The sequence below is a fragment of the Salvia splendens genome, chromosome 19 (genome assembly GCF_004379255.2).
Source record: "Salvia splendens isolate huo1 chromosome 19, SspV2, whole genome shotgun sequence".
NCBI lineage: Eukaryota > Viridiplantae > Streptophyta > Magnoliopsida > Lamiales > Lamiaceae > Salvia > Salvia splendens.
In genome coordinates this window covers 10,145,957-10,170,988 of record NC_056050.1, presented here as the reverse complement: position 1 = coordinate 10,170,988, position 25,032 = coordinate 10,145,957, and the positions used below count along the sequence as shown (strand labels likewise).

General features: G+C 44.9%; 1 pseudogene; it reads right to left on the bottom strand.

Annotated features, from left to right (window-relative positions):
- Nucleotides 1–25,032, bottom strand: part of LOC121779009 — a 226,429-nt pseudogene that overhangs the window by 47,870 nt on the left and 153,527 nt on the right.

The following is a 25,032-nucleotide window of genomic DNA, read 5'->3' as shown; positions in this document are numbered from 1 at the left end:
GCGGACACATTCTCGCCTATCAAGATTTTTCCACTAGGTCTAGCCTTCCCAGCTATAAACTCTTTGATGAACTTGCTGAAAACTGGCATTTTCAAAGCCTGTAAGAAGGGTAGATTTATCTCCAGTTTCCCGAAAATATCCATAAGATCCACTGGCTCATCCTTCTTTTTCTTTGCCTCTCCTCGGTTTGGGAAAGGTTTTGGTCGTTTCCCGGTTCCGGAACATTCACCTGCTGAAGATTCATCGACTCATTTTTTCTCTACCAATTCCGGTTCTGGATCTAGGAAAAATGGTTCGATTGTCCTGGGCAGCCGTTTCTCTAAATCTCCTGCCTGAAGTTCATCTCTAACTGCAGGGTTGCTTTCAACCGAGTTTCTTGATTCAGGGGTTTTTTCCTCTGTTTCCTTATCCTTAATGGGGGTCGTGACCTCTCTGTACCTCATGACCGGCCCTTCGTACTCCTTCCCAGATCTCAGCGTGATCTGGCTAATATTGGCTTTGTCAGGTGGTCTTACCGATGCAGGAATCTTGCCCTCGTTTCCCCGCATATCACTCAAGGAAGTAGCTATTTGAGACAACTGTTTGGCCAACATATCCATTGCCGCCTTCTGTTCTTGCTGCGCATCCTGAAGCTTGTGGACCAACATATCCATTCCCCGGCAACGGCGCCATTTTAAACGAGGATTTTTTAACACGTGTGCACAGAAATAGATCACTGCAAGCGCTTGGTCAAGACACCACGCTCCTTAAATCCACTAGAGCACAAGGTCTAGGAACTTAAGAGAACATAAGGTGCTTGGTCGTTGGACACACATCATTGTTCGACTGTAAATTGTTCTGAATGTGCTGCTGGGAACTAACGAGGTCGTGAACCATCTCATCAAGGTTCCTTGGTCTAGAGCTTGGCTGACTAGGGCCTGGCCCTATATTTTGGTTTGTTCCACTTCCTTGGCCTGGGCGAATGTGCCCTTGACCTCCTGGATTGTTGTTGAAATTACTTCCTTGACCTGGGTAAGGTGCTTGGAAATTCCTTTGATGTGGTGGTACATAAGAATTCCCTTGATAATTTTGATTCTTGTTTCCCCAGGTCGAGTGATCTCCTTGATTACGGTTGTTCCAATTTCCTTGCCCCTCATGATTTCTCCAGTTACCCTGCCTCTCGGGCTGCGGTGCGGACTGTATACTCAGTTGGGGTGCTGGCTGGCTTTGCTCGTTTTCAGACCATCTAAAGTTCGGGTGATTCCTCCAGGGTGCATCTCTTTGTCTTCCTTGGTTCCAACTTCCATCAGGATTCCAACTTCCCATCGCGTTCGCCTGGGCCTGGTAATCACCTTCCTGAGGTCCGTAATATTGCTGGAGTTGATTATCTACTGGACCTAACAACTTAGCCGTTTCCTTTGGTGCGGCTGTATTAGTTTTTTCGATAGCATTCAGCAAGGCTTTCTCCAGCCTATCAATCCTTGCTTCAACTTTGTCATCCTCCTGCTCCCTCAATGCATTCACAGAGCCTCTTCTCACAGCATTCCTCGTACTGTCATACGCCTTCTTGGCGTCGATTAATCTTCCCAAAATCTCTCTTGCCTCACTTCCTCTCTTTCTTGTAAAATTCCCCCCGCTCGAGGAGTTCATCAAATCCTTAGACTCGGGAGTTGCCCCTTCATAAAACAGAGAGTAGGTCTCTGTCTCTATCATCCGATGATTCGGGCATGCGTCCAGCAATCCCTTGAACCTTGACCAGTATTGGCTCAATGACTCATCGTAATCCTGCTTGCATTCCACTATCTCCTTCTTCAGAGCGTTCGTCTTGTTGGATGGAAAGAAGTAATCTAGGAACTCCAATTTAAAGTCCCTCCAGGTGCGGATAGAATCCGGGGGTAATCTCAACAACCATGTATTTGCCTCCCCCTTTAGAGTGAAAGGAATCGCGCGCAAGCGATAGTCCTCCTCTGTCGCATCATTAGGCCTCTTTTGAATGCCACATAACTTGCTAAACTCGTTCAAAAACTCGTACGGGCATTCACTCCTTCGCCCAGAAAATGTTGGCAAGACACCTAACACATTCGTTTTGATCTCAATAGATCTCTGACGTGGGTTCATCACTATTGCGTGTGCTGGCTCTCCATCGAGATGAGCCGTTAGTGACCCTATTTCTGGATCTGGGTCCGCTACGTGTGCCATCTCAACTTCCTCTTCCTCCCCTGTTTCTGACTCTGTTTCCGATTCTGGTGGGGACTCCGGATCTGTTCGTCCTGAAGATTCCCAGGATTCGTCACTCAAAAACTCAGTCGGGAACGGATCTCCCGTCGTGAACCCTGATCTGGTAGTCACGGTGGAGGCTGTATCCTTGATCTTCCAAACGAACTGACCGTATTTCCAACCAGACGAGTTACTCCGGTGGAAGCTCCTGCTCATGTACTACAAAGAAAACGGAAAGAAAAAGTAAATTAAAATTATTCACACCAAAAACTCTAGGCACTAACACAAAGTACGCCATCCATCCCCGGCAACGGCGCCATTTGAAACGAGGATTTTTTAACACGTGTGCACAGAAATAGATCACTGCAAGCGCTTGGTCAAGACACCACGCTCCTTAAATCCACTAGAGCACAAGGTCTAGGAACTTAAGAGAACATAAAGTGCTTGGTCGTTGGACACACATCGACTCCCCTTCAAAAAAATATAAATCCCTCAACCCGAATACTATGAATTAGTATAGGGAAGTGGGGTCGATCCCACAGAGATGGACTCGCAAAGTAGTGCTCAGAGACTTTGGACAGACAAATGGCTGCTGCCACGCAACAAAAGGGTTGAGAATTTTAAACTAACTCTAGACCTAGGCAGAAAATGTAAATGCTAGACCTAGGACATGTTAAACTTGTAAATTCAGACTTCGACAACAAGAAACATAACCACTTCCTAGACAGTGTAAACAACTACCTAATCTAGCTAAACAGAATATGACTGAAAGTGGGGACCATAATTCCAAAAATGGCAAGTACGGAAAGAACTGCAGATTAACAAACTCTGACGCTAGCTCGCAGCAAAATGCATCCTCTCAACCGAATTAAACTTGCAGATGAACAAAACAGAGCAAAAAGCGAGATTCGACAGAATATAGAGATTTGGTCGTCGTTATCTTGCTGCAACTCGGAAAAACATCAGATCTGCGTACACTAGACGGAATGAAAGTAAAACACGTAAACTAAGCATGAAAATCAGATCGAAACTACTCAGATTCACGTCAGAATACTTGATCCACTCCGGATCCAAGACATCCGAACCCAACAACCAACAAATCCAGCAAATCCAACCAAAATTCTTCCACAATCCAACTCCAATCTCCCGGATCTGACCATTAACCTACAATAACTCAGTAAACAGCTGCGAAACGCATCCAACTCAGACAATTTAAAACTCCAAAATCTCAATAAGCGAAACGATCAAACCAGAAATCAACACAATCGCCATAACGGAAAATCAAACTTGCATTTAAACCAGAAACTATTCGGTGAAAACAGCGAACCGAGCTTCGAACAACGAAGCTCGGCAGAGTAAGTAAAATGCGGAAAGCGGAAATAAATTGTTTCTTCGCTCCTAACAAGAGCGGTGTTACACCATATCGGAAGCTAAGATGAAACCCGAACGTGCAAACTGAGATCTCCTCAAAACTAGTATCAAGTGTGTGTGTGGGAAAGTGAACTAAGCAACAGGCTGTGGTGAGGTCTCCCCCGAGAAGATCCCTCCAGCTTGCATGCTTCTGCCTTTTATAGATGCGGACATAGCCCTTGAGTCTTCGTAGAAATCCCTATTCTACCCTTCAACTCTGGAGCTTCCTCCGTCGAGCAATTCTCTTCATAATTGTTCACTAAATCGCCAGTTCCTCGACCTTGTGATTTTTTGGTCTTCTTTCCTGGACCTGGCGAATTCCTTCACACACCTGGCTTAAAACGTGCCTTAGTCCTAGTAAAATCACGAATTAAATCCCTAGACCCATGCATGAAATTAGCCTTATCATGTACATACCACATATGATACTGTAGACAAAACTAACCCTTTTCATTTTTATTAACTTATACACAATGATCCACCTTTGGGTGATCTCCAAGTATATAGATAATAAAATTATTGATCAATCAACTTCATGTCGTTTATAGCATCCTTTAATCATGATCAATAAATAACTTTTCATCCTTTTCCATAATCATAATATCATATAGCAAGACCACTTTGGTGATTAACAAGTCATATAACATTAACATGCATATTAAAAGGATTAAAATAAAACATTCTCAGAAATTCCAAAGAATTCGCCCGGTCAGGCGATTTTATACCTTGTAAACGCCCGATCGGGCGTTTGCATCGGTTTCTCCACTCGATTTCTCCCTTTGATTTTCATGTTTCTACCTTCCATGAAACACTCACCCAATGCGCAACGGAATCAAATAACATCAAAATGAAACAATGACATTCATATTTCAATTTGAACACTTAAATTGGTGAATAAACCAAATCTAGATTGGCTCTAATACCAACTGTTACCATCTTTCGATGCTTTACCGATTTCTATACCGAAATCACATTCTAGATTTGTATTAATTCAACCATAACATATACCACATCAAAGAGATGATTTACCAACCTCCATCCATAGCTTATATTTGATGTAGGCAGGAATTACACGAGTTGATGTTTTTCCTAAAAGCTGTGGTTGATCTTTTCATCTCTCTAGCCTTTGCTTTTCGGATTCTTTCGATGGAGAAGAATCTTGTAATAATATGACTTTACTGTATTCCCTTTCTTGTATATAGAATTCTGTAGAGATTCTTATCACCTTCAAATCTGAAAATCTGATTTGTTTATGTAAGTTATACGCAACCTTTTGTGAAAGGTTGCATCCGTTCACTTACACCCTTTCATGTAAAACCCATCAGATTTTCTGTAGACTTTATTCTACAGCTTTCCATCTTCTATACACTTTAATGTACACATATTTATACCATCTATGCAAGGCAAGAGAAGAGGGTTATCAATACACCCGATTCTAATTCTTTAATCGAAACCGATCCATCACGGTATCGTCTTTTATATTAGAATCCAACTGATATGTTTGAACTTAATCTTTAATATTAAACCAATATCTACATAGGTCACATATAGGAATATAAATATTCCTACAGTACCAGCCCACCCAAAACCAACCACAGTATGGAGGCAGACAGAATTTCTCTAGCCAGAGGGGTGACTTTCGACCCAGACCATCGCAATGCAATGTGTGGTCCAAGCACTATTTCGGAGAATGTAGAATACAGAACACCACCAAGTGCTTCAACTGTGGTGGAAATGGTCACTTCTCTAGAGAGTGTCCGAGCAAGAACATGGGGATGGGTTCAAGGCAGAACAACCAAGGATTCCGTCCGCAGTCTAGGGCACCACCGGCGGAACCAAGGATGAATCGTGATCAACCTCAGCGACAACAACTTCACCGTCCAAGACTTCCCTCCAAGGCTAGAGCATAAGCGCTGAGTTTTAGACAACCCAAGACTGAACAAGGGAGTTACGAGAACGGGAATTTGGCAGGTATGGGAAAACTCCTCGATACACCTATTGTTGTGTTGTTTGATACGGGCGTGATAAGGCTCATTTCATGCATCAGTTTGAGGGTAAATGTACGCTGCTCGATCGGTTTATCGCGCAAAACAAGTGTTAAATGTGCACGAATGCCGCTTGGCCAAGGCAGCAAGGCCAAACTGATCAGGCAAGTACAAAAGGCGATAAAAGGCCAAGAATCGGGGAAGTTGATCAAGAGGGAGCAATCAAGCAGTTAGGCGGGGACCCCTGGCTTCTAGAAGAAGAACACGTGAGGAAATGAGCTGGATATGGCGCATCATTCTGTTATCCAGTACGATGTTCTAGAAGGGGACACGTGCTAGCTTATGATACGCAAGGACGAAGCTGGGTCATAAATCTATTACTCAAAATCATCGTCATTCTAGAAGAAAAGCATGTAGATATCAGTGAATCACTCATTCTCAGCATGAGCGATTATTCCCTGTCAAGATCGTTATCCAACTAGAGGCCGAATCAAGCTTATAAATAGAGTGTGTGCCACCACAAGAAAGAGAATCTGATTTTTACTTTCCGCTTAGTTTAGCTTAGCTTAGTTATCTAGTTTAGTTCAGCTCACTAGCTTAGTTTAGTTCTCCAGATAGCTTAGTTAAAAGGGCGACCGACGGGAGCGCTGCAGAATACTTGTTTTCTGTTAGCGTTATCTTAAGTTTCCCGCTGAGATTCTTCTCAGTTTTTACCGCTTTCTTAGTCTCCAAAGTGTTAGCTTAGTTTCAATTTCACGCTGTACTTAGTTTAATTTAATCAAAGTTATTTTCTTTTTCATCCTCGCATTTACTTTTCCGCTGTTACCTGCAATTCACTTGACCCAGTAGTTAAAGTTCTGTTGATCAAGCTAGCTAGTTTAATTCCGCCTAGAGTAAAAACAGTAGTTAAAAACTCCCAAGTTAAAGCGTGGCAGCAGCCAACCCTCCTGTTCACTACTCACACACTCGACACACCAACTTCTCTGTGGGATCGACCCCAAACTTGCCGCTTTACTGTTAAAGTTGTGCAAAATTGAGAGTTTACAAATTACTTGGGTAAGGAAGAAAGAGCAAGAGCAAGATTGCAGTGATTAAGTGGCAACGATATTTGCTAACTGATCCAACCGGTTCGGTTATCATTCCATATAACTTGATCCGCATTCTAATCGCGTTTTCGCCCCTTTCCAAGTCCCTCCAAAATTGCGCCGTTGCTTGGGAAGCATGGTGCTACTTTATGTTTGTGCGTAGTGCGTAGGTGTACATAATCTTATTTTCTTGTTTTCTCATTTTGTTTTTCACTATTGATGAGAAGGTACCAATGCGGTGGACACTGGAATCACCCCTTTCTATACAGAGAGACTAACGCTTATTGGAGAGTCCAGAAAGCATGCGTTGTCACCACTCGTTACAGAGCAGCATTAGAAGTCGCATCAGCTGCTGAATAGAACACACATTAGAAGCCGCAGCAGCTGCTGAACGAAATTAAGGTCTATATTTTGTACATTGCCTTAACGAATTTATTCCACTTGATTCTTTTTAAAGTTCCTTTGACTTTGGTTGCCTTTCACAAACTTATGAACCCATTGATGTGATTTTATTATTCCATATTATGATTTTCGTGGAACCATGATCAGTGCTACTTTGTGACAACTACCAACATTTCTCAATCCTCATGCAACTGATCTTTTTTCCGTGACATGTTTAAGTCCTTTTCCATTGATGTATGGACCTTTCAATTTTGGTCAAACAACTGAATTTTCTTGTTTGGTAGCCTACCATGTGAATTGAGAATTACTTCGATTCCATCCTACATGCATGACCTATCTTATGTCCCTTCATGCTCAGTGGGGATGATCATAACCTATTGTTGCAAGTTAGTGAGATTCAAAATAAAAGTCGAGCTAGAAATGTTGTTGTTTTCTTGATTAATTCTACAGCCTTTCCGATTAAGACACTTTCAGCAGTGTTGTTACAATTTTGGAAATAAGTTCATATCCAAGTAAGACTGTTTGATCAATTTTTAAGTTCTTGGTACTAGACTTTAGTGAAAGGATGAAGTTGAGCTGTTCGGATACTCATAAGGAATAAGTTACTTTCTTCGACAAAATTTTGGGAATGGATTGGCTTACCGAGAACCACGCAACGATTCACTGTAAAGAGAGACAGATTTCTTTCCAAGCCAATGGCCATGAGCTGACCATCTTTCACGGGATCTCTTTGAACCGAAGAACCTCCATAATCTCTGCTTTACAAGCAACCAAGAAGATAAGAAAAGGGCGTCCGGCGTATCTTGTGTACTTGAACGGAGAGGAAAAGAAGGATTTGATGGTGGAAGACGTGGCAGTAGTACGAGATTTTTTTCCCAATATGTTCCCTGAAACTTTTCCTGGACCGCCGCCCGACAGACAAGTGGAGTTTACCATCGACTTGGAATCCGGATCTGAGCTAGTATCGAAAGCACCGTACCGAATGGCTCCTAAAGAGTTGGCTGAATTGAAGATTTAGTTGCAAGAACTGCTAGATTTGGGATTTATCCGAGCTAGTGTATCACCATGGGGAGTGCCTGTGTTGTTTGTAAACAAAAAGGGATGGAACGATGAGAATGTGCATCGACTATCGTGAGCTCAACAAGTTGACCTTGAAGAATAAGTACCAACTTCGAGGAGCGGGCGTATTTTCGAAAATGGTCTTGCGGTCGGGGTATCATCTACTAAAGGTCCGACGAGAGGATGTCCCTAAGACTGTTTTTCGCACTCGTTACGGCCATTATGAATTTGTTGTGATGCCATTTGGACTGACTAACGCCCTGGCAGTTTTCATGGACTTGATAAACCGAGTTTTCCATGAGTATCTCGATAAGTTTATGTTAGTCTTCATCGACGATGTGTTGGTATACTCAAAGAACGAGGAAGAGCATGGATGGCATCTGCGAACCGTGTTGAAAACAATTCGGACGGAAAAGCTTTAAATGGTGAATTATGTTCCACCATATCCAAGAGGATGGTAACCAAGGAAGGCAGCCAAGCACTCAAATGGTGAATTATGTTCCACCATATCCAAGAGGAAACCAGCAAGGGAACCAACAGAACTACTTCCCCCAGAACCAGTCAGAGCAGTATGGACCTTTCGGGTACTATCAGCAAGGCCATGGAGGAGGTCGTTTTAATCAAAGATACAACAAGCAGCAAAATGAAGGTCCCGGAGATATGATGATCGCGCATCAGTCCCAAGATACAATGCGAGAGATTCAAGAAGCTCAAAAATAACAGAGGGCTGCGCTCAATATGCTCACTAAGCAACTATCTCAGGTTGCCATGTCACTAGGCGAGTTGAGAGGCAACGAAGGTCAATTTCTAGCTACTGTGCAGCAACCTGCTGGGAGAGAGAGTGTCAATATAGTCTCTCTAAAATCAGAAACAGTTTGGCAAACTTCATCCGCAAGTCCTCCAGTGTCCAGACTCACTCATAACAGAGGTATCGAGTCCAGCACCCTTGATCAAGTCGTACAGGCAGAAGAGTCTAACGCTCAAGAACAAGTTGCTAAGAAAGGGAGAATAGTCGAAACAGAAAAGATGGCCGAACCTAAAGATCTTCCACCAAAGAGAACTGACCCTGGGGTGTTTACACTTCCAATCTCCGTCAGAGACGTTCCGATGGGGCGCGCCATGTGTGACCTAGGGGCCTCCATCAACATCATGCCACATTCTATGTACAAAAAACTGGGAGAACCTACACTTGTTGAAACAGACCTGGAAATACAATTAGCAGATGGGTCTTGTATTTACCCTGAGGGAGTTTCTGGAAAATGAAATCGTCAAAGTTAACAAATTTATGTACCTCGCCGATTTTTTTGTCATAAAGATGACGGAGCCAGAGGCGGAAGAGTCTGTCGGAATTCTTTTGGGAAGACCATTCCTATCCACTGCCGGCACAGTCATCGATGTCCGCCACGGGATAATAAACCTAGAGTTTAACGAAGAACGACTCACGATCGACATCCACAAAGTTGCGATGAAGCCTCAGGGCAGAGAGAGCATTCAATCGGCAGAAGCTGCCAGATCTCTGAAGCAAGAGGATCTGGAGAAGAAAATCTCCATTGATTCCACTACTGACGAAGAACTTAAGAGAGAAGCAGCTTACTGGTTTGAAACAACAATGACTGTGGAAATGGACGAACAAGCCATTGAGAGAGCAATTATGGAATTCTGCCAACCATCACGACCAGCCAGGTCAAAAGAGATTATTCAATCGGAGCAGATCGCAAAACCACTTGACCAAGCTGCCTCATCAAGTATACAGCTGAGGAAGAATCCCTCACCTACAGAGCAATTATTGCCCTTATCTGGGTCACCAGTTACCATCAAGAGCCTGACCAGCCAGACGTATCACGAACACGTCAAACCAAATCTGCTTGGATAAAAAGGGCAATCAAGGAAAAAGCTGAGGCCTGCTGAAGAAGGAGTCAAGTGGAAAACAGCAGACCTGATGGAGATAAATCCAAAACTGCTCCGGCCTCAAGCCATTATGAAAAAAGGAATAACCGACCCCACTTTGAGAAGGGAAGATTTCATGATAGGCCAGGAGGAACTGCTCTTCCAGTGTCAACTCAAACTGATACCCAAGAAGCGAAATTCAAACTGGGCAGATCTTCGAACAGCCACAGCAAAGCGCACACAGGTGGCAAAACTTCCGTACTCCACCAACCAGGAGGGAATCAGAGCCGTGTTGGGGCGCGTTGGAGTTTATGGAGAGTTCTTCAAAGATTTCGCAAAGGGACCCCAACTCCCGATGAAGTTTCCCCAGAAAGATGCAAAGTTTGAATTCTCTAACGCCTGCAAGGCCGCGTCTCCGCTTTTAAAAAACCAGCTGATAGGTTCCCCAATAATACGCACCCCATTCTGGAATCACCCTTTTGAGGTGATATGCGAGGCTGCAACTATGCTGTGGGGGCGGTATTAACACAGGAAATCCAGGGGAGAAGATATGTGGTCCTCTACTCTTCAAAAACATTGAGTCGAGCACAAAGGAACTATGATGTGACCGAGAAAGAAATGCTATCAGTAGTCCTTGCACTTGGGAAGTTCAGACAGTACCTACTTGGTTCCAAAGTGAAAGTGTATACAAACCATGCGGCCATCAAAGACCTATCGGCTAAGGGAGGGTCAAACCCGCATTTGATCAGATGGTTACTCCTTCTACAGGAATTCGAGTGGGAAGCAGTTGATCGAAAAAAATGTGAGAACGGAAAGGCGGATCAACTAGGCCAAGTGCTGCAAGGAGATTCTGGGGAAGCCACTCCATTCGTTTTCCCTAAAGAACGCTTGTACCTGATCAACCCGATGTCTGAAAGACAGTGGAGCTGCCAGGAAGAGAGAGCTGATCAAACCAAACAAGGAAGCTGGGAATGGCATGCACGAAAAAAAGCAATGTTCGCAGGAAGGACCAACTATTTGGTTGCAAACAGGTCACCTGTAAAGGACGGAATAGAGGCAATTGTGGTGGAAAATATTCCACCACATATGCCCAACTCTCGCCAGTAAGAACGTAAAAGGGTGAAGTTCCAAAATTGTTTGGCCTGCCTCTCGACTCTAATGTCGAATGACTAGACTCAGGAGTAAGCAAGTGTGCACATTTGAGAATTAATGCAAGGCTCGGTCCAGACACAACGCTCCTTAAATCCACTGGATCACTGGGTCCAGGAACTCAAGAGAACTACAGTGTTTTTGTCGTTGGACACACTCGACTCCCCTTCAAAAATAAATCCCTCAACCCGAATACTATGAATTAGTATAGGGAAGTGGGGTCGATCCCACAGAGATGGATTCGCAGGGTAGTGCTAAGAGACTATGGAAACAAACGGCTGCTGCCACGCAAAGGGGTTGAGATTTTAACTACCACTAGATCTAGGCAAGAAATGTAAACGCTAGACCTAGGACACAGAAAACTTACTGGAATCAGACATCAAATCCGAAAGACACAATCACTTCCTTGACTGAGTAAATAACTAACTGATTGAGACTAGGCAGAAAGAATAAAAAAGCGGGGAACATGATTCCAAATATAGCAAGTACGGTAAAAAGCCGCAGATAACAGATCAGCTCCAGCTAGCTTCGCATGCAAAGTTCCTAACAGATTCAGAAACGCAAATGCAGAAAACAGAGCATACTCCCAGATTCGATCAGAATATAGAAATTGAGATGCCGGAAACTTGCTACGAATTGGAAATAAACCAGATCTACGTAAACTAGGCGGAATGAAATGAAAACACGTAAGCTAGACATGAAATTTAAACACTCCTGCTCAGAATCACGTCGGACGCTTAATCCACTCCGGATCCAAGCAATCCAAACTCAACAATCAACTAAATCAACTCCATAACTCCGATTCTAACAGATCTGCTCCGATCACCGCCAAATTCAATCAATCTAGAACAATCTGCAAACAAATCACAAACTCCAGCAAAACCCAACCTCCGATTCATCCAAAAATAGAACCATTCTTCAGATCCAAACGAAAAATATCAGCAAATAATCAGAAACCAACTGCAAAAAAATAAACAACTCCGACAATCCAACTCGACATCAAGCGAACTCAACCAGCAAACCAGAAATGAACACAATAGACATAAGCGAAAGTAAAAATCCAGAATAAAACAGGAAATATTGGTTAACAAAAGAAAACCGAGCTTCGAACAGCGAAGCTCGGCGGAATCAGTGTAAATAGCAACGGAAATGTAAATTGTTTCTTCGCCCTTGAACTAGGACGGTGTTACAACCCTCGAACCACTCTCGGAAAGCTAAAACGTGAACCCCAGCCAAGTGCTAACTGGAATCTCTCGCGAATTTGGAGTCAAGTGTGTGGTAAGGTGAATCGAGCAAGGGGCTGTTAGTGAGGCCTCAACCCGAGAAGGTCCCTCCAGCCTGCATGCTTCTCCCTTTTATAGATGCGGACATAGCCTTCTAGAGTTTTCGTAGAAATCCCTATTCTACCCTTCAACTCCGAGGCTTCCTCCGTCTAGCAATTTTCTTCCAATTGTTCACCCTTTCGCCAGTTTCCTAGGACCATGCAAGCGTCCTCTTCATTTCCTGGATCTGGCGAAAAACTTCACATACCTGACTTAATTGAATGCGTTAGACCCAGTAATTTCATGAAATGAACCCCTAGACCGATGCATGAAATTAGCCTTATCAAACTGCTCACACTTAAACCATGCTTGTCCTCAAGTATGAAAGACAAGAAAATAGGAATAAGGCGAATTTCAATGCATGGTTACCAAGTAAAACTTTAAAAAATGAAAACAAAACAAACTCCTAGACCTAAGCAACTACGGACTTAGAAAAGAAAATAACACAAAGAACAGAAACACAACAAAACAAACAAGCATGAACTAGTTTCGAATTTTTAAGCTACTATCCCCACAAGTTTAAGTTCAATCTGATCGATTACAGTCTTCAAATCTTCCCCCTTCCTTCGTCTGCCTAAACGGTCTGTCAGTTAGTCAAGATAGCCTATTGATTTCCCATCTGTTAGGTTCGCTCGATCACTCATTCCTCACCAGGGATGTTAGGATCAAAAACGCTCCAAAGTTAGAGTTATACCACTGATGCGTCGGGTTATGAGAGTTTTCTCCCTATTCTTCCTCCTTTCCTATGAATTTCCCTGGGCCAGGCTACGATTTTTTTTTTCTTTTTTTTTTTTTTTTTTTCTCTTCCTCATTTTTCTGTATTTCGACCCCTTTCCCCTGGACTTCGTCCAGCTTATTCCTCCTATTTCTTTTCTTTTTTTTCCCTGGACTTCGTCCAGCTTATACCTCCGATTTCTGGACTTCGTCCAGCTTATTCCTCCTTGACCCATTTTTTTCTCCTTCATACTCTACTCCCTAAGCATCAAGTGATAGCCCATTGTTTCATGTTAGCTCTAAAAGTGTTTAGGCTTATAACTCTCTTTATAGTAGGGCTGTACAGCTAGGTTATCTAAGGCGTTTTCCATCGTCCTAACTTCATTCAGATCGCATTCGGCTTATTAAGGAAGAAAGTGTCAAAGTTGATCTGCTTTCTCTCTTCAATCACTCTTACTAAGGGGATCTTGCCTTATTATCTAGCTAGCTCATGCGAAGCACACATCCTAAGACACTAAAACGATACTTACTCCCCCCCCTCCCGCTTCACTCAAGCTTGTCCCCAAGCCATCGTAGTGAAGGGGGGAAAAGGGAAGTACTAAGAGCAGACTGATAAAGCAAACAACAACAAACACAAATACAGAGCAAAACTTCTCACACTTAGACCGAGCATCGGGCTAAGTGGGAGAAGGCGCAACAAACAAACTAAGGCATGCAAAAAAAAACAAAACACCCCCTTCTCACACTTAGACCAAAAGTTGGGCTAAGTGTAAGAAAGGCAACACATATTGTACAATTACAGAGCATGCTGGCATATAAGAACACAAACAAAACAGAAAATAAAATTAAAAAAAATAAGGGTTACTTGGCTCCGTGGGGGGTTCAATTCGGGGTCTGGCCCCCGCGAGAGCCAGACTTTGGTGGCGCTATCTGGTGGGTCACCTTAGCTTTCTTTCTGGCTGGCAACTCCGGCTTCTCTTGTCGTTCTTCTGTCGGGCGGGGTACGGCTGTCTTCAATATAACGGGCCGAGAGGGAGATGGAGTAGTCTGGGGCCTCGGGGCACGCGGTGGCTTCTGCGCAGTCAGACTTCCTTGACCTGGCGTTGTAGAATCGCCGCTAGGCTTCGGAAGTTCCTTCGGTGTCTCTGGGTACCTTGCTCTAAGCCACTTTGTCATTGCCATCATCAACTCAACACCTTCCGTCATCTTTTCAGTACATTTGGTCGATGTCGCCACAAGATCAGACATGCGCCCCTTGAGGGCCACCATTTCCTCCCTAACCTTCCGAACTTCTACTCTTATTTCTTCCATCTCCGTTCGTACTCCGGCGACTTCCTTCCTCACTTTCTCAGCCTCACTACTATCCTTCCCTTTACCCCGCAGGGACATAATTTCATTCCGAACCATCTTCATTTCTGACCTCATCCAACCAACCTCCTTTCGCACTTCCTCTACTTCTATCCTGGCTCCTGCTTCCAAACCAGTAGTATTCTTCACTTCCACCACATCGGATTCCTGTTTCACCTGAGTCTCTGACTGCCCAACCTCGTAAAAGCATACTTCCCTTCCGCGTGCGATCAGCAACCCTTTATTGAAAAAATAATCCATGTTAAAAACCTCAGGGGGCGAACACGTCTTTACCTCTCGGCATGCCTTATGGATCTTCATGATCACATTCCTCTGCAGATAAGCTCCGAGCAAGTGGCACGTGTATAGGTGCCGGGAAGGATTTGCAGTCACTTGATGGCAGGCTTGGGCTATCCAGTAGCCCAAGTGAACTCTTACCCCCGTAGCCATGCACCATGTGAAGTACAGATCGGCGGTAGTCAGAGCGTTGTTGGCTGTGCCCATTAAATTGTAACTAATAAAAGTCTGGGCAAACCTCAGGACCCTATTTTCGATGTGGTGTGCCTTCGAAAAGCTTGTTTTAAACTGACCCACCCTCGGGTGAGTCAAGAACTCCCATGCGCTTTACGCTTTGAATCCCGGCGTCATTTTCGGGGGACCAATCATCCTCTCGCTCCACAGGCCTTCATCGTCCTCCGTTCGCGTCTGCAAACCCATCCGCAAGGTCCATTCTCGGATGCTCATCGTATGTTCCTCATTGAAAAGTTTGAAATTAATGGAGTCGGCATCCAAATCGGTAGTGGACTTAAATCGGAAAGTGGAAAAGAATTCTCGGGCCAGGTCAATCGGAACCTCGGTAGTACTGTGCTTGAGCAACCAATCGAAGCCTATTGCGTCGATATAAGTCCGGAATTCATCGTTGCAAGCAATCATTTTGAGCTCCGATGAGCTATACATCTTTCCGGACTTAGCGACCTTCCCCTCAGTACTCTTCTCCTTATAAATGGCCGTGCGCTTTGGGTCGTCAAACGTCCTCATTTCATCTAGCAAGATGTTAGTTATCCACACTTCGGTTGGCTCAAAGTTGAATTCCTCTTCTTGTTCCTCTTCCGAGTTGCTGGACTCAGAAGGGCTCTCGGTTTCTGCGGCATATGGCACCTTAGCTGCAGGCGGAAGCGTGGATTCAGTAGAGTTCCCTCTCGCCTTCTTGGTCGAGGAAGGAGCAATTTGTTTCCCCTTCCTTTTCTTCTCAGCCGCTTGGCGACGTTTCTCCTCATCACTCTCCCCCCTGCCAGGTCTGGGAGAGTTCACCTGTTCAGAAGCTGCGGTCTCTGGACCCAGCAATTCTTCCTCCGTCGGCTCCACAGTTTCATCAATCTCATCAATGAGGCTCCGGCGAGCCCGCCTCCTAGCATCTCTGGGGTTGACCGGCGAGTCGGTCTCCTCTGGGATCTCGGTCAGATCCACAATCAACTTCACCCCGGCGTCAGCGGGTTCCTGGCTAATTTCAGAATCGAGGGCTTCTCCCTCCTTGGACAACAATGGGGTTGCCCCCGAGATGTAAACAGGGGTCTCTACCCCCTCAAATCCTTCTCCGACGTAGGCCTCAGTACCTACCGGTTTCTCAGGGGTATCCCCCTCCACATTTTGTTCAGAATTTAGGGCCTCGTCGCCCCCACCTTCACCAACTATAGGGGCTTCCCTCCCCACAGATTCTTCCAAAACAGGGGTTTCCCCCTCAGTTGCAGAGTCTAATCTTGGTTCGCACATAGCCAACAATTCCAGCCCTGTGACCAAATCTGAGTCGTCTTCACGATTCCCTGCGGTGGTTGGTTCCGGGCTAGTGGTCGTGGATTCTTGAATGTCCTCCGGTTGTGTGGTGGTCTCCGGAGCAACTGTCTCCTCTGGTACGGCAGTGGGTTCCGGATTGGCGATGGCTTCTTGAACGGTTTCAGGTTCGGCGACGGGTTCTGAGACGGTCTCCGGTTGTGGTACACTAGAAGACGGAGCAGCTTGTACGGATTTACCCATTGCGGTTGCAAACATGGCGAATGCCTCCATCGCCTTCTCCGCACCCCCAAATTTCTGGAATAGCTCGGCCATAAACGCCGCCGCCCCAGAGTCGGCGGACCCTGAGGTGCTTCCGGTTCCTTGTTTGTTTTCCATGGATGTTGTTTTGGGGAATTTTTGTAAAGAATTTGGGGCGGAATTAGCAAATTAGGGTTAGAGAGAGTAAAAGGGGAGAGGAAATTGGGGATTTTTGTGTTTGTGAATATTGGAGAGAGAATAGGTAACGAGAAATAAAAAGGCAAAACGATTATAGTGTAGGCATGAGAGAGGACGTTTTGGCAGGCGGTTGCAGGTGATGACGCTTGCGACCGTACGCCTCCCCATAAAGTGCCTTTTGAAATCCGAACCGGTGCCAACTCCCTCCAAAATTTTTACTCCACAACTCCTTACCCTTGTGAATTCCTTCTGCAAAATCACACTTAGAGAAAAACATTAAACTAAAAATTGAAACGCCAGACTCCCCGGGTCTAGGGTATGACAGTATCAAAAACATTCCTTAAGGTTGGGTTTTTCTTGATTTAAAGAAAGCGATTGAATATTTACAATTTATGTTCAAGTGTTCTCAAGATTCCCTAGGTCAGGTCATGCTAAAACTTCTTGGATGCTGGACCTAGGAAATTTCTAAGAACACTCACTTCCCAGATCTATTAGGCGATATCATGGAGTGCGCGTAGTGGCATTTCGTCCACTACACACATCTCCGAGCTATCCCTAAATACCTTTACCCTATGTCCGTTAACAAGAAAAGGAGTAGAGTTTGAAGAACTTCCCTGGATTTCTACAGCTCCATTTGCACGCAGACTCACAACAGTGTATGGCCCAATCCATTTGGACTTTAACTTACCAGGCATTAGCTTGAGCCGGGATTGGAATAGAAGAACCTTCTGCCCGACTTGCAATTCCTTGACCCGGAGGTTCTTGTCATGCCAGAGTCTCGTTTTCTCTTTGTACCACATCGCCGATTCATATGACTCCAGCCTTAGCTCCTCCAACTCCTGCAGCTGCAATTTCCTCTCTTCCTCGCAGGATTCGGGTCTCATGTTTATCTCCTTGACCGCCCAATATGCTCGGTGTTCTACTCCCACGGGCAAGTGACACATTTTGCCGAACACAAGCCTATATGGTGACATCCCAATAGGCGTCTTGTATGCCGTCCGGTAAGCCCATAGTGCGTCTCCAAGCCTCTTACTCCAGTCTTTCCTGGACGGATTAACCGTCTTTTCCCTGTATCGCCTTTATTTCTCTGTTGGATATTTCCGCCTGGCCGTTGGATTGAGGATGATAAGGTGTAGACAGTCTGTGGTGGACACCATATTTTCTCATCAGAGTTTCGATAGTCCGGTTGCGGAAGTGCGTCCCATTGTCAGATATTATAGCTCTGGGCACTCCGTACCTGTTGAAAATGTTAGCTCTAAGAAACTTTGCTACCTCCTTAGCTTCACACGAGGTGGTTGCTTTTGCCTCTATCCACTTTGACACATAATCCACTGCCACAAGTATGTAAGTGTTTCCGTATGAAGATGGAAATGGACCCATGAAGTCCATCCCCCAAACATCGAAGATCTCACACACAATCACTGGAACTTGCGGCATCTCATCCCTCCTGGATATTCCCCCGGTCTGTTGACACCTCTCACAATTCTGACAAAACTAGAACGCATCCCTATGCAATGTAGGCCAGTAAAAACCACTGTCTAACACCTTTCTTGCGGTCTTCCTAGGTCCAAAGTGACCTCCACAAGCTAGGGCAAGGCAATGATTCAGCACATCCCTCTGTTCCCACTCCGGGATACACCTCCGGATTACTTGGTCGGCTCCCATTCGCCACAAGTACGGGTCATCCCAGAAATAGTACTTGGCTTCGCTCTTCAATTTCATCTTCTGGGCCCGGGAGATTACTTGCGAACTGGGCACTTCTCCAGTGACTAAGTAATTCGCCAGGTCTGCGAACCATGGCTCAGCGTTTTGATGGCATTTCCCTTTTTCGACATCCCCTGGACCTGTTAACTCCATAACCTCCTCCCAGCTGATAGGTCGAGAAATTTTTTCACGTAGTACAAATGTTCCTCAGGGAATGCGTCCGGTATTGCTTCCTCGGTCTCCCCTTGAAATATCCTGCTCAGATGATCGGCTACTTTATTTTCAGTTCCCTTTTTATCTCTAACTTCCCAATCAAATTCTTGCAAAAGCAACACCCAACGGATTAATCTCGGCTTGGATTCTTTCTTCGCCAACAAGTACTTTATTGCAGCGTGATCAGTGAAGACTATCACCCTCGACCCAAGCAAATATGGTCGGAATTTTTCAAAAGAGTACACGACTGCCAACATTTCCTTCTCCGTTGTGTCATAGTTTTTCTGGGCCTGGTTGAGCGTTTTTGATGCATAGAAAATTACGTAACTTTTTCCGTCAACTCTTTGACCTAGCACCGCCCCTACTGCATAGTCACTCGCGTCGCACATTATTTCAAATGGCAAACTCCAATCGGGTGCTCGGATAATGGGAGCCGATACTAGTCTATCTTTCAGTAGTTGAAAAGCCTTTATGCACTCCTCATTGAAAACAAACTCAACATCATTGTGCAGCAAATGAGTGAGTGGCTGAGCAATCTTCGCAAAATCTTTATGAAACTTCTATAAAATCCTGCGTGCCCTAGGAATCCTCTTACCTCCTTCTGGTTCGTCGGGTAAGGCAGTTTTGATATCACCTCAATCTTTGCCTGGTCTACCTGTATACCTTTTTCCGAGACTACGTGCCCTAGGACAATTCCCTCAGGGACCATAAAGTGGCATTTCTCGAAGTTCAAAACCAAATGTTTTTCCTGGCACCTTCTCAATACTCTATCCAAACTAGCCAAACATGAGTCAAATGAATTCCCGTACACAGTGAAGTCGTCCATAAAAATCTCGATGCAGTCCTCCAAAAGATCCGAGAAGATACTCATCATACACCGCTGAAAAGTGCCTGGCGCATTGCACAGGCCAAACGGCATCCTCCTGTAAGCATACGTGCCGAAAGGACACGTGAAAGTTGTCTTCTCCTGGTCCTTGGGATCCACATAGATTTGAAAATACCCACTATACCCACTATACCCGCCAGCCTTTCCAGCATCTGGTCAATGAAAGGTAGAGGGAAATGATCTTTCTTGGTCGCTTCATTTAACTTCCTATAATCGATGCACATCCTCCACCCAGTGACTAGTCTGGTGGGCACCAATTCATTCTTGTCGTTCTTGACCACCTGTATTCCTGACTTCTTGGGTACCATATGGACTGGACTCACCCATTCACTGTCTGGTATGGAATAAATGATTCCTAGGGAGAGTAGTTTCAATACTTCCTTCAGCACTTCCTCCCTCATGTTAGGATTCAATTTGCGTTGAGGATCTCTGCAGGCCTTTGCTCCTTCCTCCAAACGGATGTGATGCATGCACAAATCTGGACTAATTCCTACCAGGTCAGAGAGTGTCCACCCAATAGCCTTCTTGTTTCTTCGGATTACCTTCAGCAGTTCCTCTTCTTGTCCCTCGGTCAAGCTGCTGTTGATAATAATAGGGAAAGTTTCGTTCTCCTCTATATAAGCATACTTAGGCCTGGTGGAAGTGTTTTCAGCTCTTTCTTGGGAACATCTTTTTCCTGGGGCAAGGGATTTTTCTCTGTTTCTTCCGTAGTCATTCCCTTCCTCGACCCAGCAGAACCTTCCACACTCGCCACATACGGTGTCTTTCTTGACCTAAACTAGTTCCGGATTTGCACAGAATTCCAGAATTGCTTCAGTTAACTCCTCATCAGATAACTCACTTGTGTTCATTGCTTGACACCAACTGGCTACCTCTCTGTCAATGGCATGACTCATCTCGGAGTTCTCAATCTGTTCATGCATTAATTCCGTGTCAAGGTATTCCTGGACCAAAGGGTTAATAACATCTATAGCATGCAGGTTTTCAACGTCAAGAGGTTTCTTCATTGCCTCATCTATACTGAATGTATATTTCTCCCCATTATAATCAAGGCAAATGGTTCCATCAAAAACATCAATGATAGTTTTAGCGGTACGTAGGAAAGGTCTCCCTAAAAGTACTCCGCCCGACTCAGCAGACTCATTATCACTCATCTTAATCACATGGAAATCAGCAGGGTACAAGAAGTCATGTACCCTGACTATCACATTCTCAAGCACCCCTTCAGGACAGATGCATGACCTATCCGCCAATTGAATCACAACTTTCGTATCTACCATGCCTACTCCAACTAACTTCTTGTATATGGAAAGTGGTAACACGTTTATCGACGCACCTAAATCACACATAGCATGCTCGATTTTCACGTCACCAATTGAGATGGGTAAGGTGAACATACCTGGGTCATTGCATTTTGAAGGCATCTTCCTCTTCTGAATTACTGCGGAGACATTCTCGCCTATCAGAATTTTCCCACTGGGCCTAGCCTTCCCAGCTATAAATTCCTTGATGAACTTGCTAAAGACTGGCATCTTCAGGGCCTGTAAAAATGGCAGATTGATTTCCAACTTCCCAAAAATGTCCATGAAGTCTACCTGTTCTTCCTTCTGTTTCTTGGCTTCCCCCCGACTTGGAAAAGGTTTCAGTCGCTTCCCTGCTCCGGTAGAACTTTCAGCTGATAACTCTCCAGTTTCTTTTCCCCACTACCTCATCTTCCAACTCCGGCTCTGGGTCGAGGAAGAATGGTTCGGTCGGTCTAGGCAATTGTTTCTCCAAATCTTTTTCCTCAAGATCATCCTTGACCAAGGGACTTCCTCCCTCCAAGTGTCTGGGTCTGGGAGTTGTATCCTCTTTCTTCTTGCTTTCCTTAGGATCTGTCCCCTCCTTTGTTCTCACCACCGGTCCCTCATATCCTTTCCCGGACCTCAAGGTAATCTGACTTATATTAGCTCTATCAGGTGGCCTTACTGAGGCCGGAATTTTTCCTTCGTTTCCCCGCATGTCACTCAAAGAAGTGGCTATTTGGGACAGTTGCTTAGCCAACATATCCATGGCTGCTTTCTGTTCTTGCTGAGCGTCTTGAAGCTTGTGCACTACGTCATTGTTCGATTGCAGGTTGTTTTGCATATGTTGCTGAGAACTGACGAGGTCGTGCACTATATCATCGATACTTTTGGTGGTTTCGGGGGCTGACTGGGCCCTGGCCCTATACTCAGAGTTGGTCCACTCACTTGATTCTGACGAGCGTTTCCTTGACCGCCTGAAGAGTTATTGTATTGATTTCCTTGGCCCTGGTAATTGTTCTGAAAATTCCTTTGGTGTGGTGGTACATAAGAGTTCCCCTAATTGCTCTGATTTCTGTTTCCCCAGTTTGGGTGGTCTCCTTGGTTACGATTGATCCAGTTGCCCTGCCCTTCTTGATTCCTTCCTGACCAGTTACCGTGTCTTTCGGGCTGAGGTGCAAACTGCTGACTTTGTTGTGGTGCCAGCTGATTCTGTTCATTGTCAGTCCATCTGAAATTTGGATGGTTTCTCCAAGGCGTATCTCTCTGTCTCCCTGGATTCCAGCTCCCATCGGGATTCCAACTTCCCATTGCATTGACCTGGGCCTGATAATCTCCTTCCTGGGTCGTAATATTGTTGCATTTGATTATCTCCTGGACCAGGAGATTTCTCCTTCCCTTGTGAAGCCAGTGGAATCGTCTTTTCAATCGCGTTCAAAAGAGCCTTCTCGAGCCTATCAATCCTTGCTTCGACTTTGTCATCTTCTTGTTCTCTCACAGCATGCACCGATCCTCTTTTCACTGCATTCCTAGGGTTATCGTACGCCTTCTTAGCGTCAATCAACTTCCCTAGGATCTCTCTTGCCTCACTTCCCCTTTTTCTTGTGAAATTTCCCCCACTCGAGGAGTTCATTAAGTCCTTTGACTCAGGAGTTGCTCCTTCGTAAAAACAGAGAGTAGGTCTCTGCCTCTATCATTCGGTGATTCGGGCATGCATCCAACAACCCTCCTTAAATCTCGACCAATACTGACTCAACGATTCATCGTAATCTTGCTTACACTCTAGTATTTCTTTCTTAAGTGCATTCGTCTTGTTGGATGGGAAGAAATAATCTAAGAATTCTAACTTGAAGTCCCTCCACGTGCGGATAGAATCCGAAGGCAACCTCAATAGCCACGTATTAGCTTCCCCCTTCAAGGTAAACGGAATCGCTCGTAGTCGATAATCCTCCTCTGTTGCGTCATTCGGCCTCTTCTGAATACCACATAACTTACTGAATTCATTTAAGAACTCATACGGGCACTCATTTCCACGCCCAGAGAACGTCGGCAAGATGCCGAGTACGTTTGTCTTGATCTCGATAGTCCTCTGGCATCACTATAGCTTGAGCTGGTTCTCCATCTAAATGGGCAGTGAGAGAGCCGATTTTCTGGATCTGGGTCTACCACCTGCGCCATGACTACTTCCTCTTCTTCCCCTGTTTCTGACTCTGTTTCTGATTCGGGTCGCTGAGTCTGGATCTTCGCGTCTGATGACGTCCAAGATTCGTCGCTTAGTAAATCACCTGGAACGGGGCCTCCCGTAGTGAACCCTTGATCTGGGTGGTCACAGTAGAGGACTGTATTCCTTAACTTGCCAATCAAACTGACCGTGTTTCCACCCAGATGAGTTGCTCCAGTAGGTTAGACCTTGAGCCTGCTGCTCATAAACTGGGCAAACCAAAAAGAGAAAGAAAACAAATCAAAACTTATTACAACACAGACTCTGAACTACTAACACTAAGCACGCCATCCATCCCCGGCAACGGCGCCATTTGAAGTTATTGTTGGGCCTGCCTCTCGACTCTAATGTCGAATGACTAGACTCAGGAGTAAGCAAGTGTGCACATATGAGAATTAATGCAAGGCTCGGTCCAGACACAACGCTCCTTAAATCCACTGGATCACTGGGTCCAGGAACTCAAGAGAACTACAGTGTTTTGTCGTTGGACACACTCGACTCCCCTTCAAAAATAAATCCCTCAACCCGAATACTATGAATTAGTATAGGGAAGTGGGGTCGATCCCACAGAGATGGATTCGCAGGGTAGTGCTAAGAGACTATGGAAACAAACGGCTGCTGCCACGCAAAGGGGTTGAGATTTTAACTACCACTAGATCTAGGCAAGAAATGTAAACGCTAGACCTAGGACACAGAAAACTTACTGGAATCAGACATCAAATCCGAAAGACACAATCACTTCCTTGACTGAGTAAATAACTAACTGATTGAGACTAGGCAGAAAGAATAAAACAGCGGGGAACATGATTCCAAATATAGCAAGTACGGTAAAAAGCTGCAGATAACAGATCAGCTCCAGCTAGCTTCGCATGCAAAGTTCCTAACAGATTCAGAAACGCAAATGCAGAAAACAGAGCATACTCCCAGATTCGAACAGAATATAGAAATTGGGATGCCGGAAACTTGCTACGAATCGGAAATAAACCAGATCTACGTAAACTAGGCGGAATGAAATGAAAACACGTAAGCTAGGCATGAATTTAAACACTCCTGCTCAGAATCACGTCGGACGCTTAATCCACTCCGGATCCAAGCAATCCAAACTCAACAATCAACTAAATCAACTCCATAACTCCGATTCTAACAGATCTGCTCCGATCACCGCCAAATTCAATCAATCAAGAACAATCTGCAAACAAATCACAAACTCCAGCAAAACCCAACCTCCGATTCATCCAAAAAAACAGAACCATTCTTCAGATCCAAACGAAAAATATCAGCAAATAATCAGAAACCAACTGCAAAAAAATAAACAACTCCGACAATCCAACTCAAGCGAACTCAACCAGAACTCAGCAAACCAAAATGAACACAATACATAAGCGAAAGTAAAATCCGGAATAAAACAGGAAATATTGGTTAACAAAAGAAAACCGAGCTTCGAACAGCGAAGCTCGGCGGAATCAGTGTAAATAGCAACGGAAATGTAAATTGTTTCTTCGCCCTTGAACTAGGACGGTGTTACAACCCTCGAACCACTCTCGGAAAGCTAAAACGTGAACCCCAGCCAAGTGCTAACTGGAATCTCTCGCGAATTTGGAGTCAAGTGTGTGGAAAGGTGAATCGAGCAAGGGGCTGTTAGTGAGGCCTCCACCCGAGAAGGTCCCTCCAGCCTGCATGCTTCTCCCTTTTTTAGATGCGGACATAGCCTTCTAGAGTTTTCGTAGAAATCCCTATTCTACCCTTCAACTCCGAGGCTTCCTCCGTCTAGCAATTTTCTTCCAATTGTTCACCCTTTCGCCAGTTTCCTAGGACCATGCAAGCGTCCTCTTCTTTTCCTGGATCTGGCGAAAACTTCACATACCTGACTTAATTCAATGCGTTAGACCCAGTAATTTCATGAAATGAACCCCTAGACCGATGCATGAAATTAGCCTTATCAA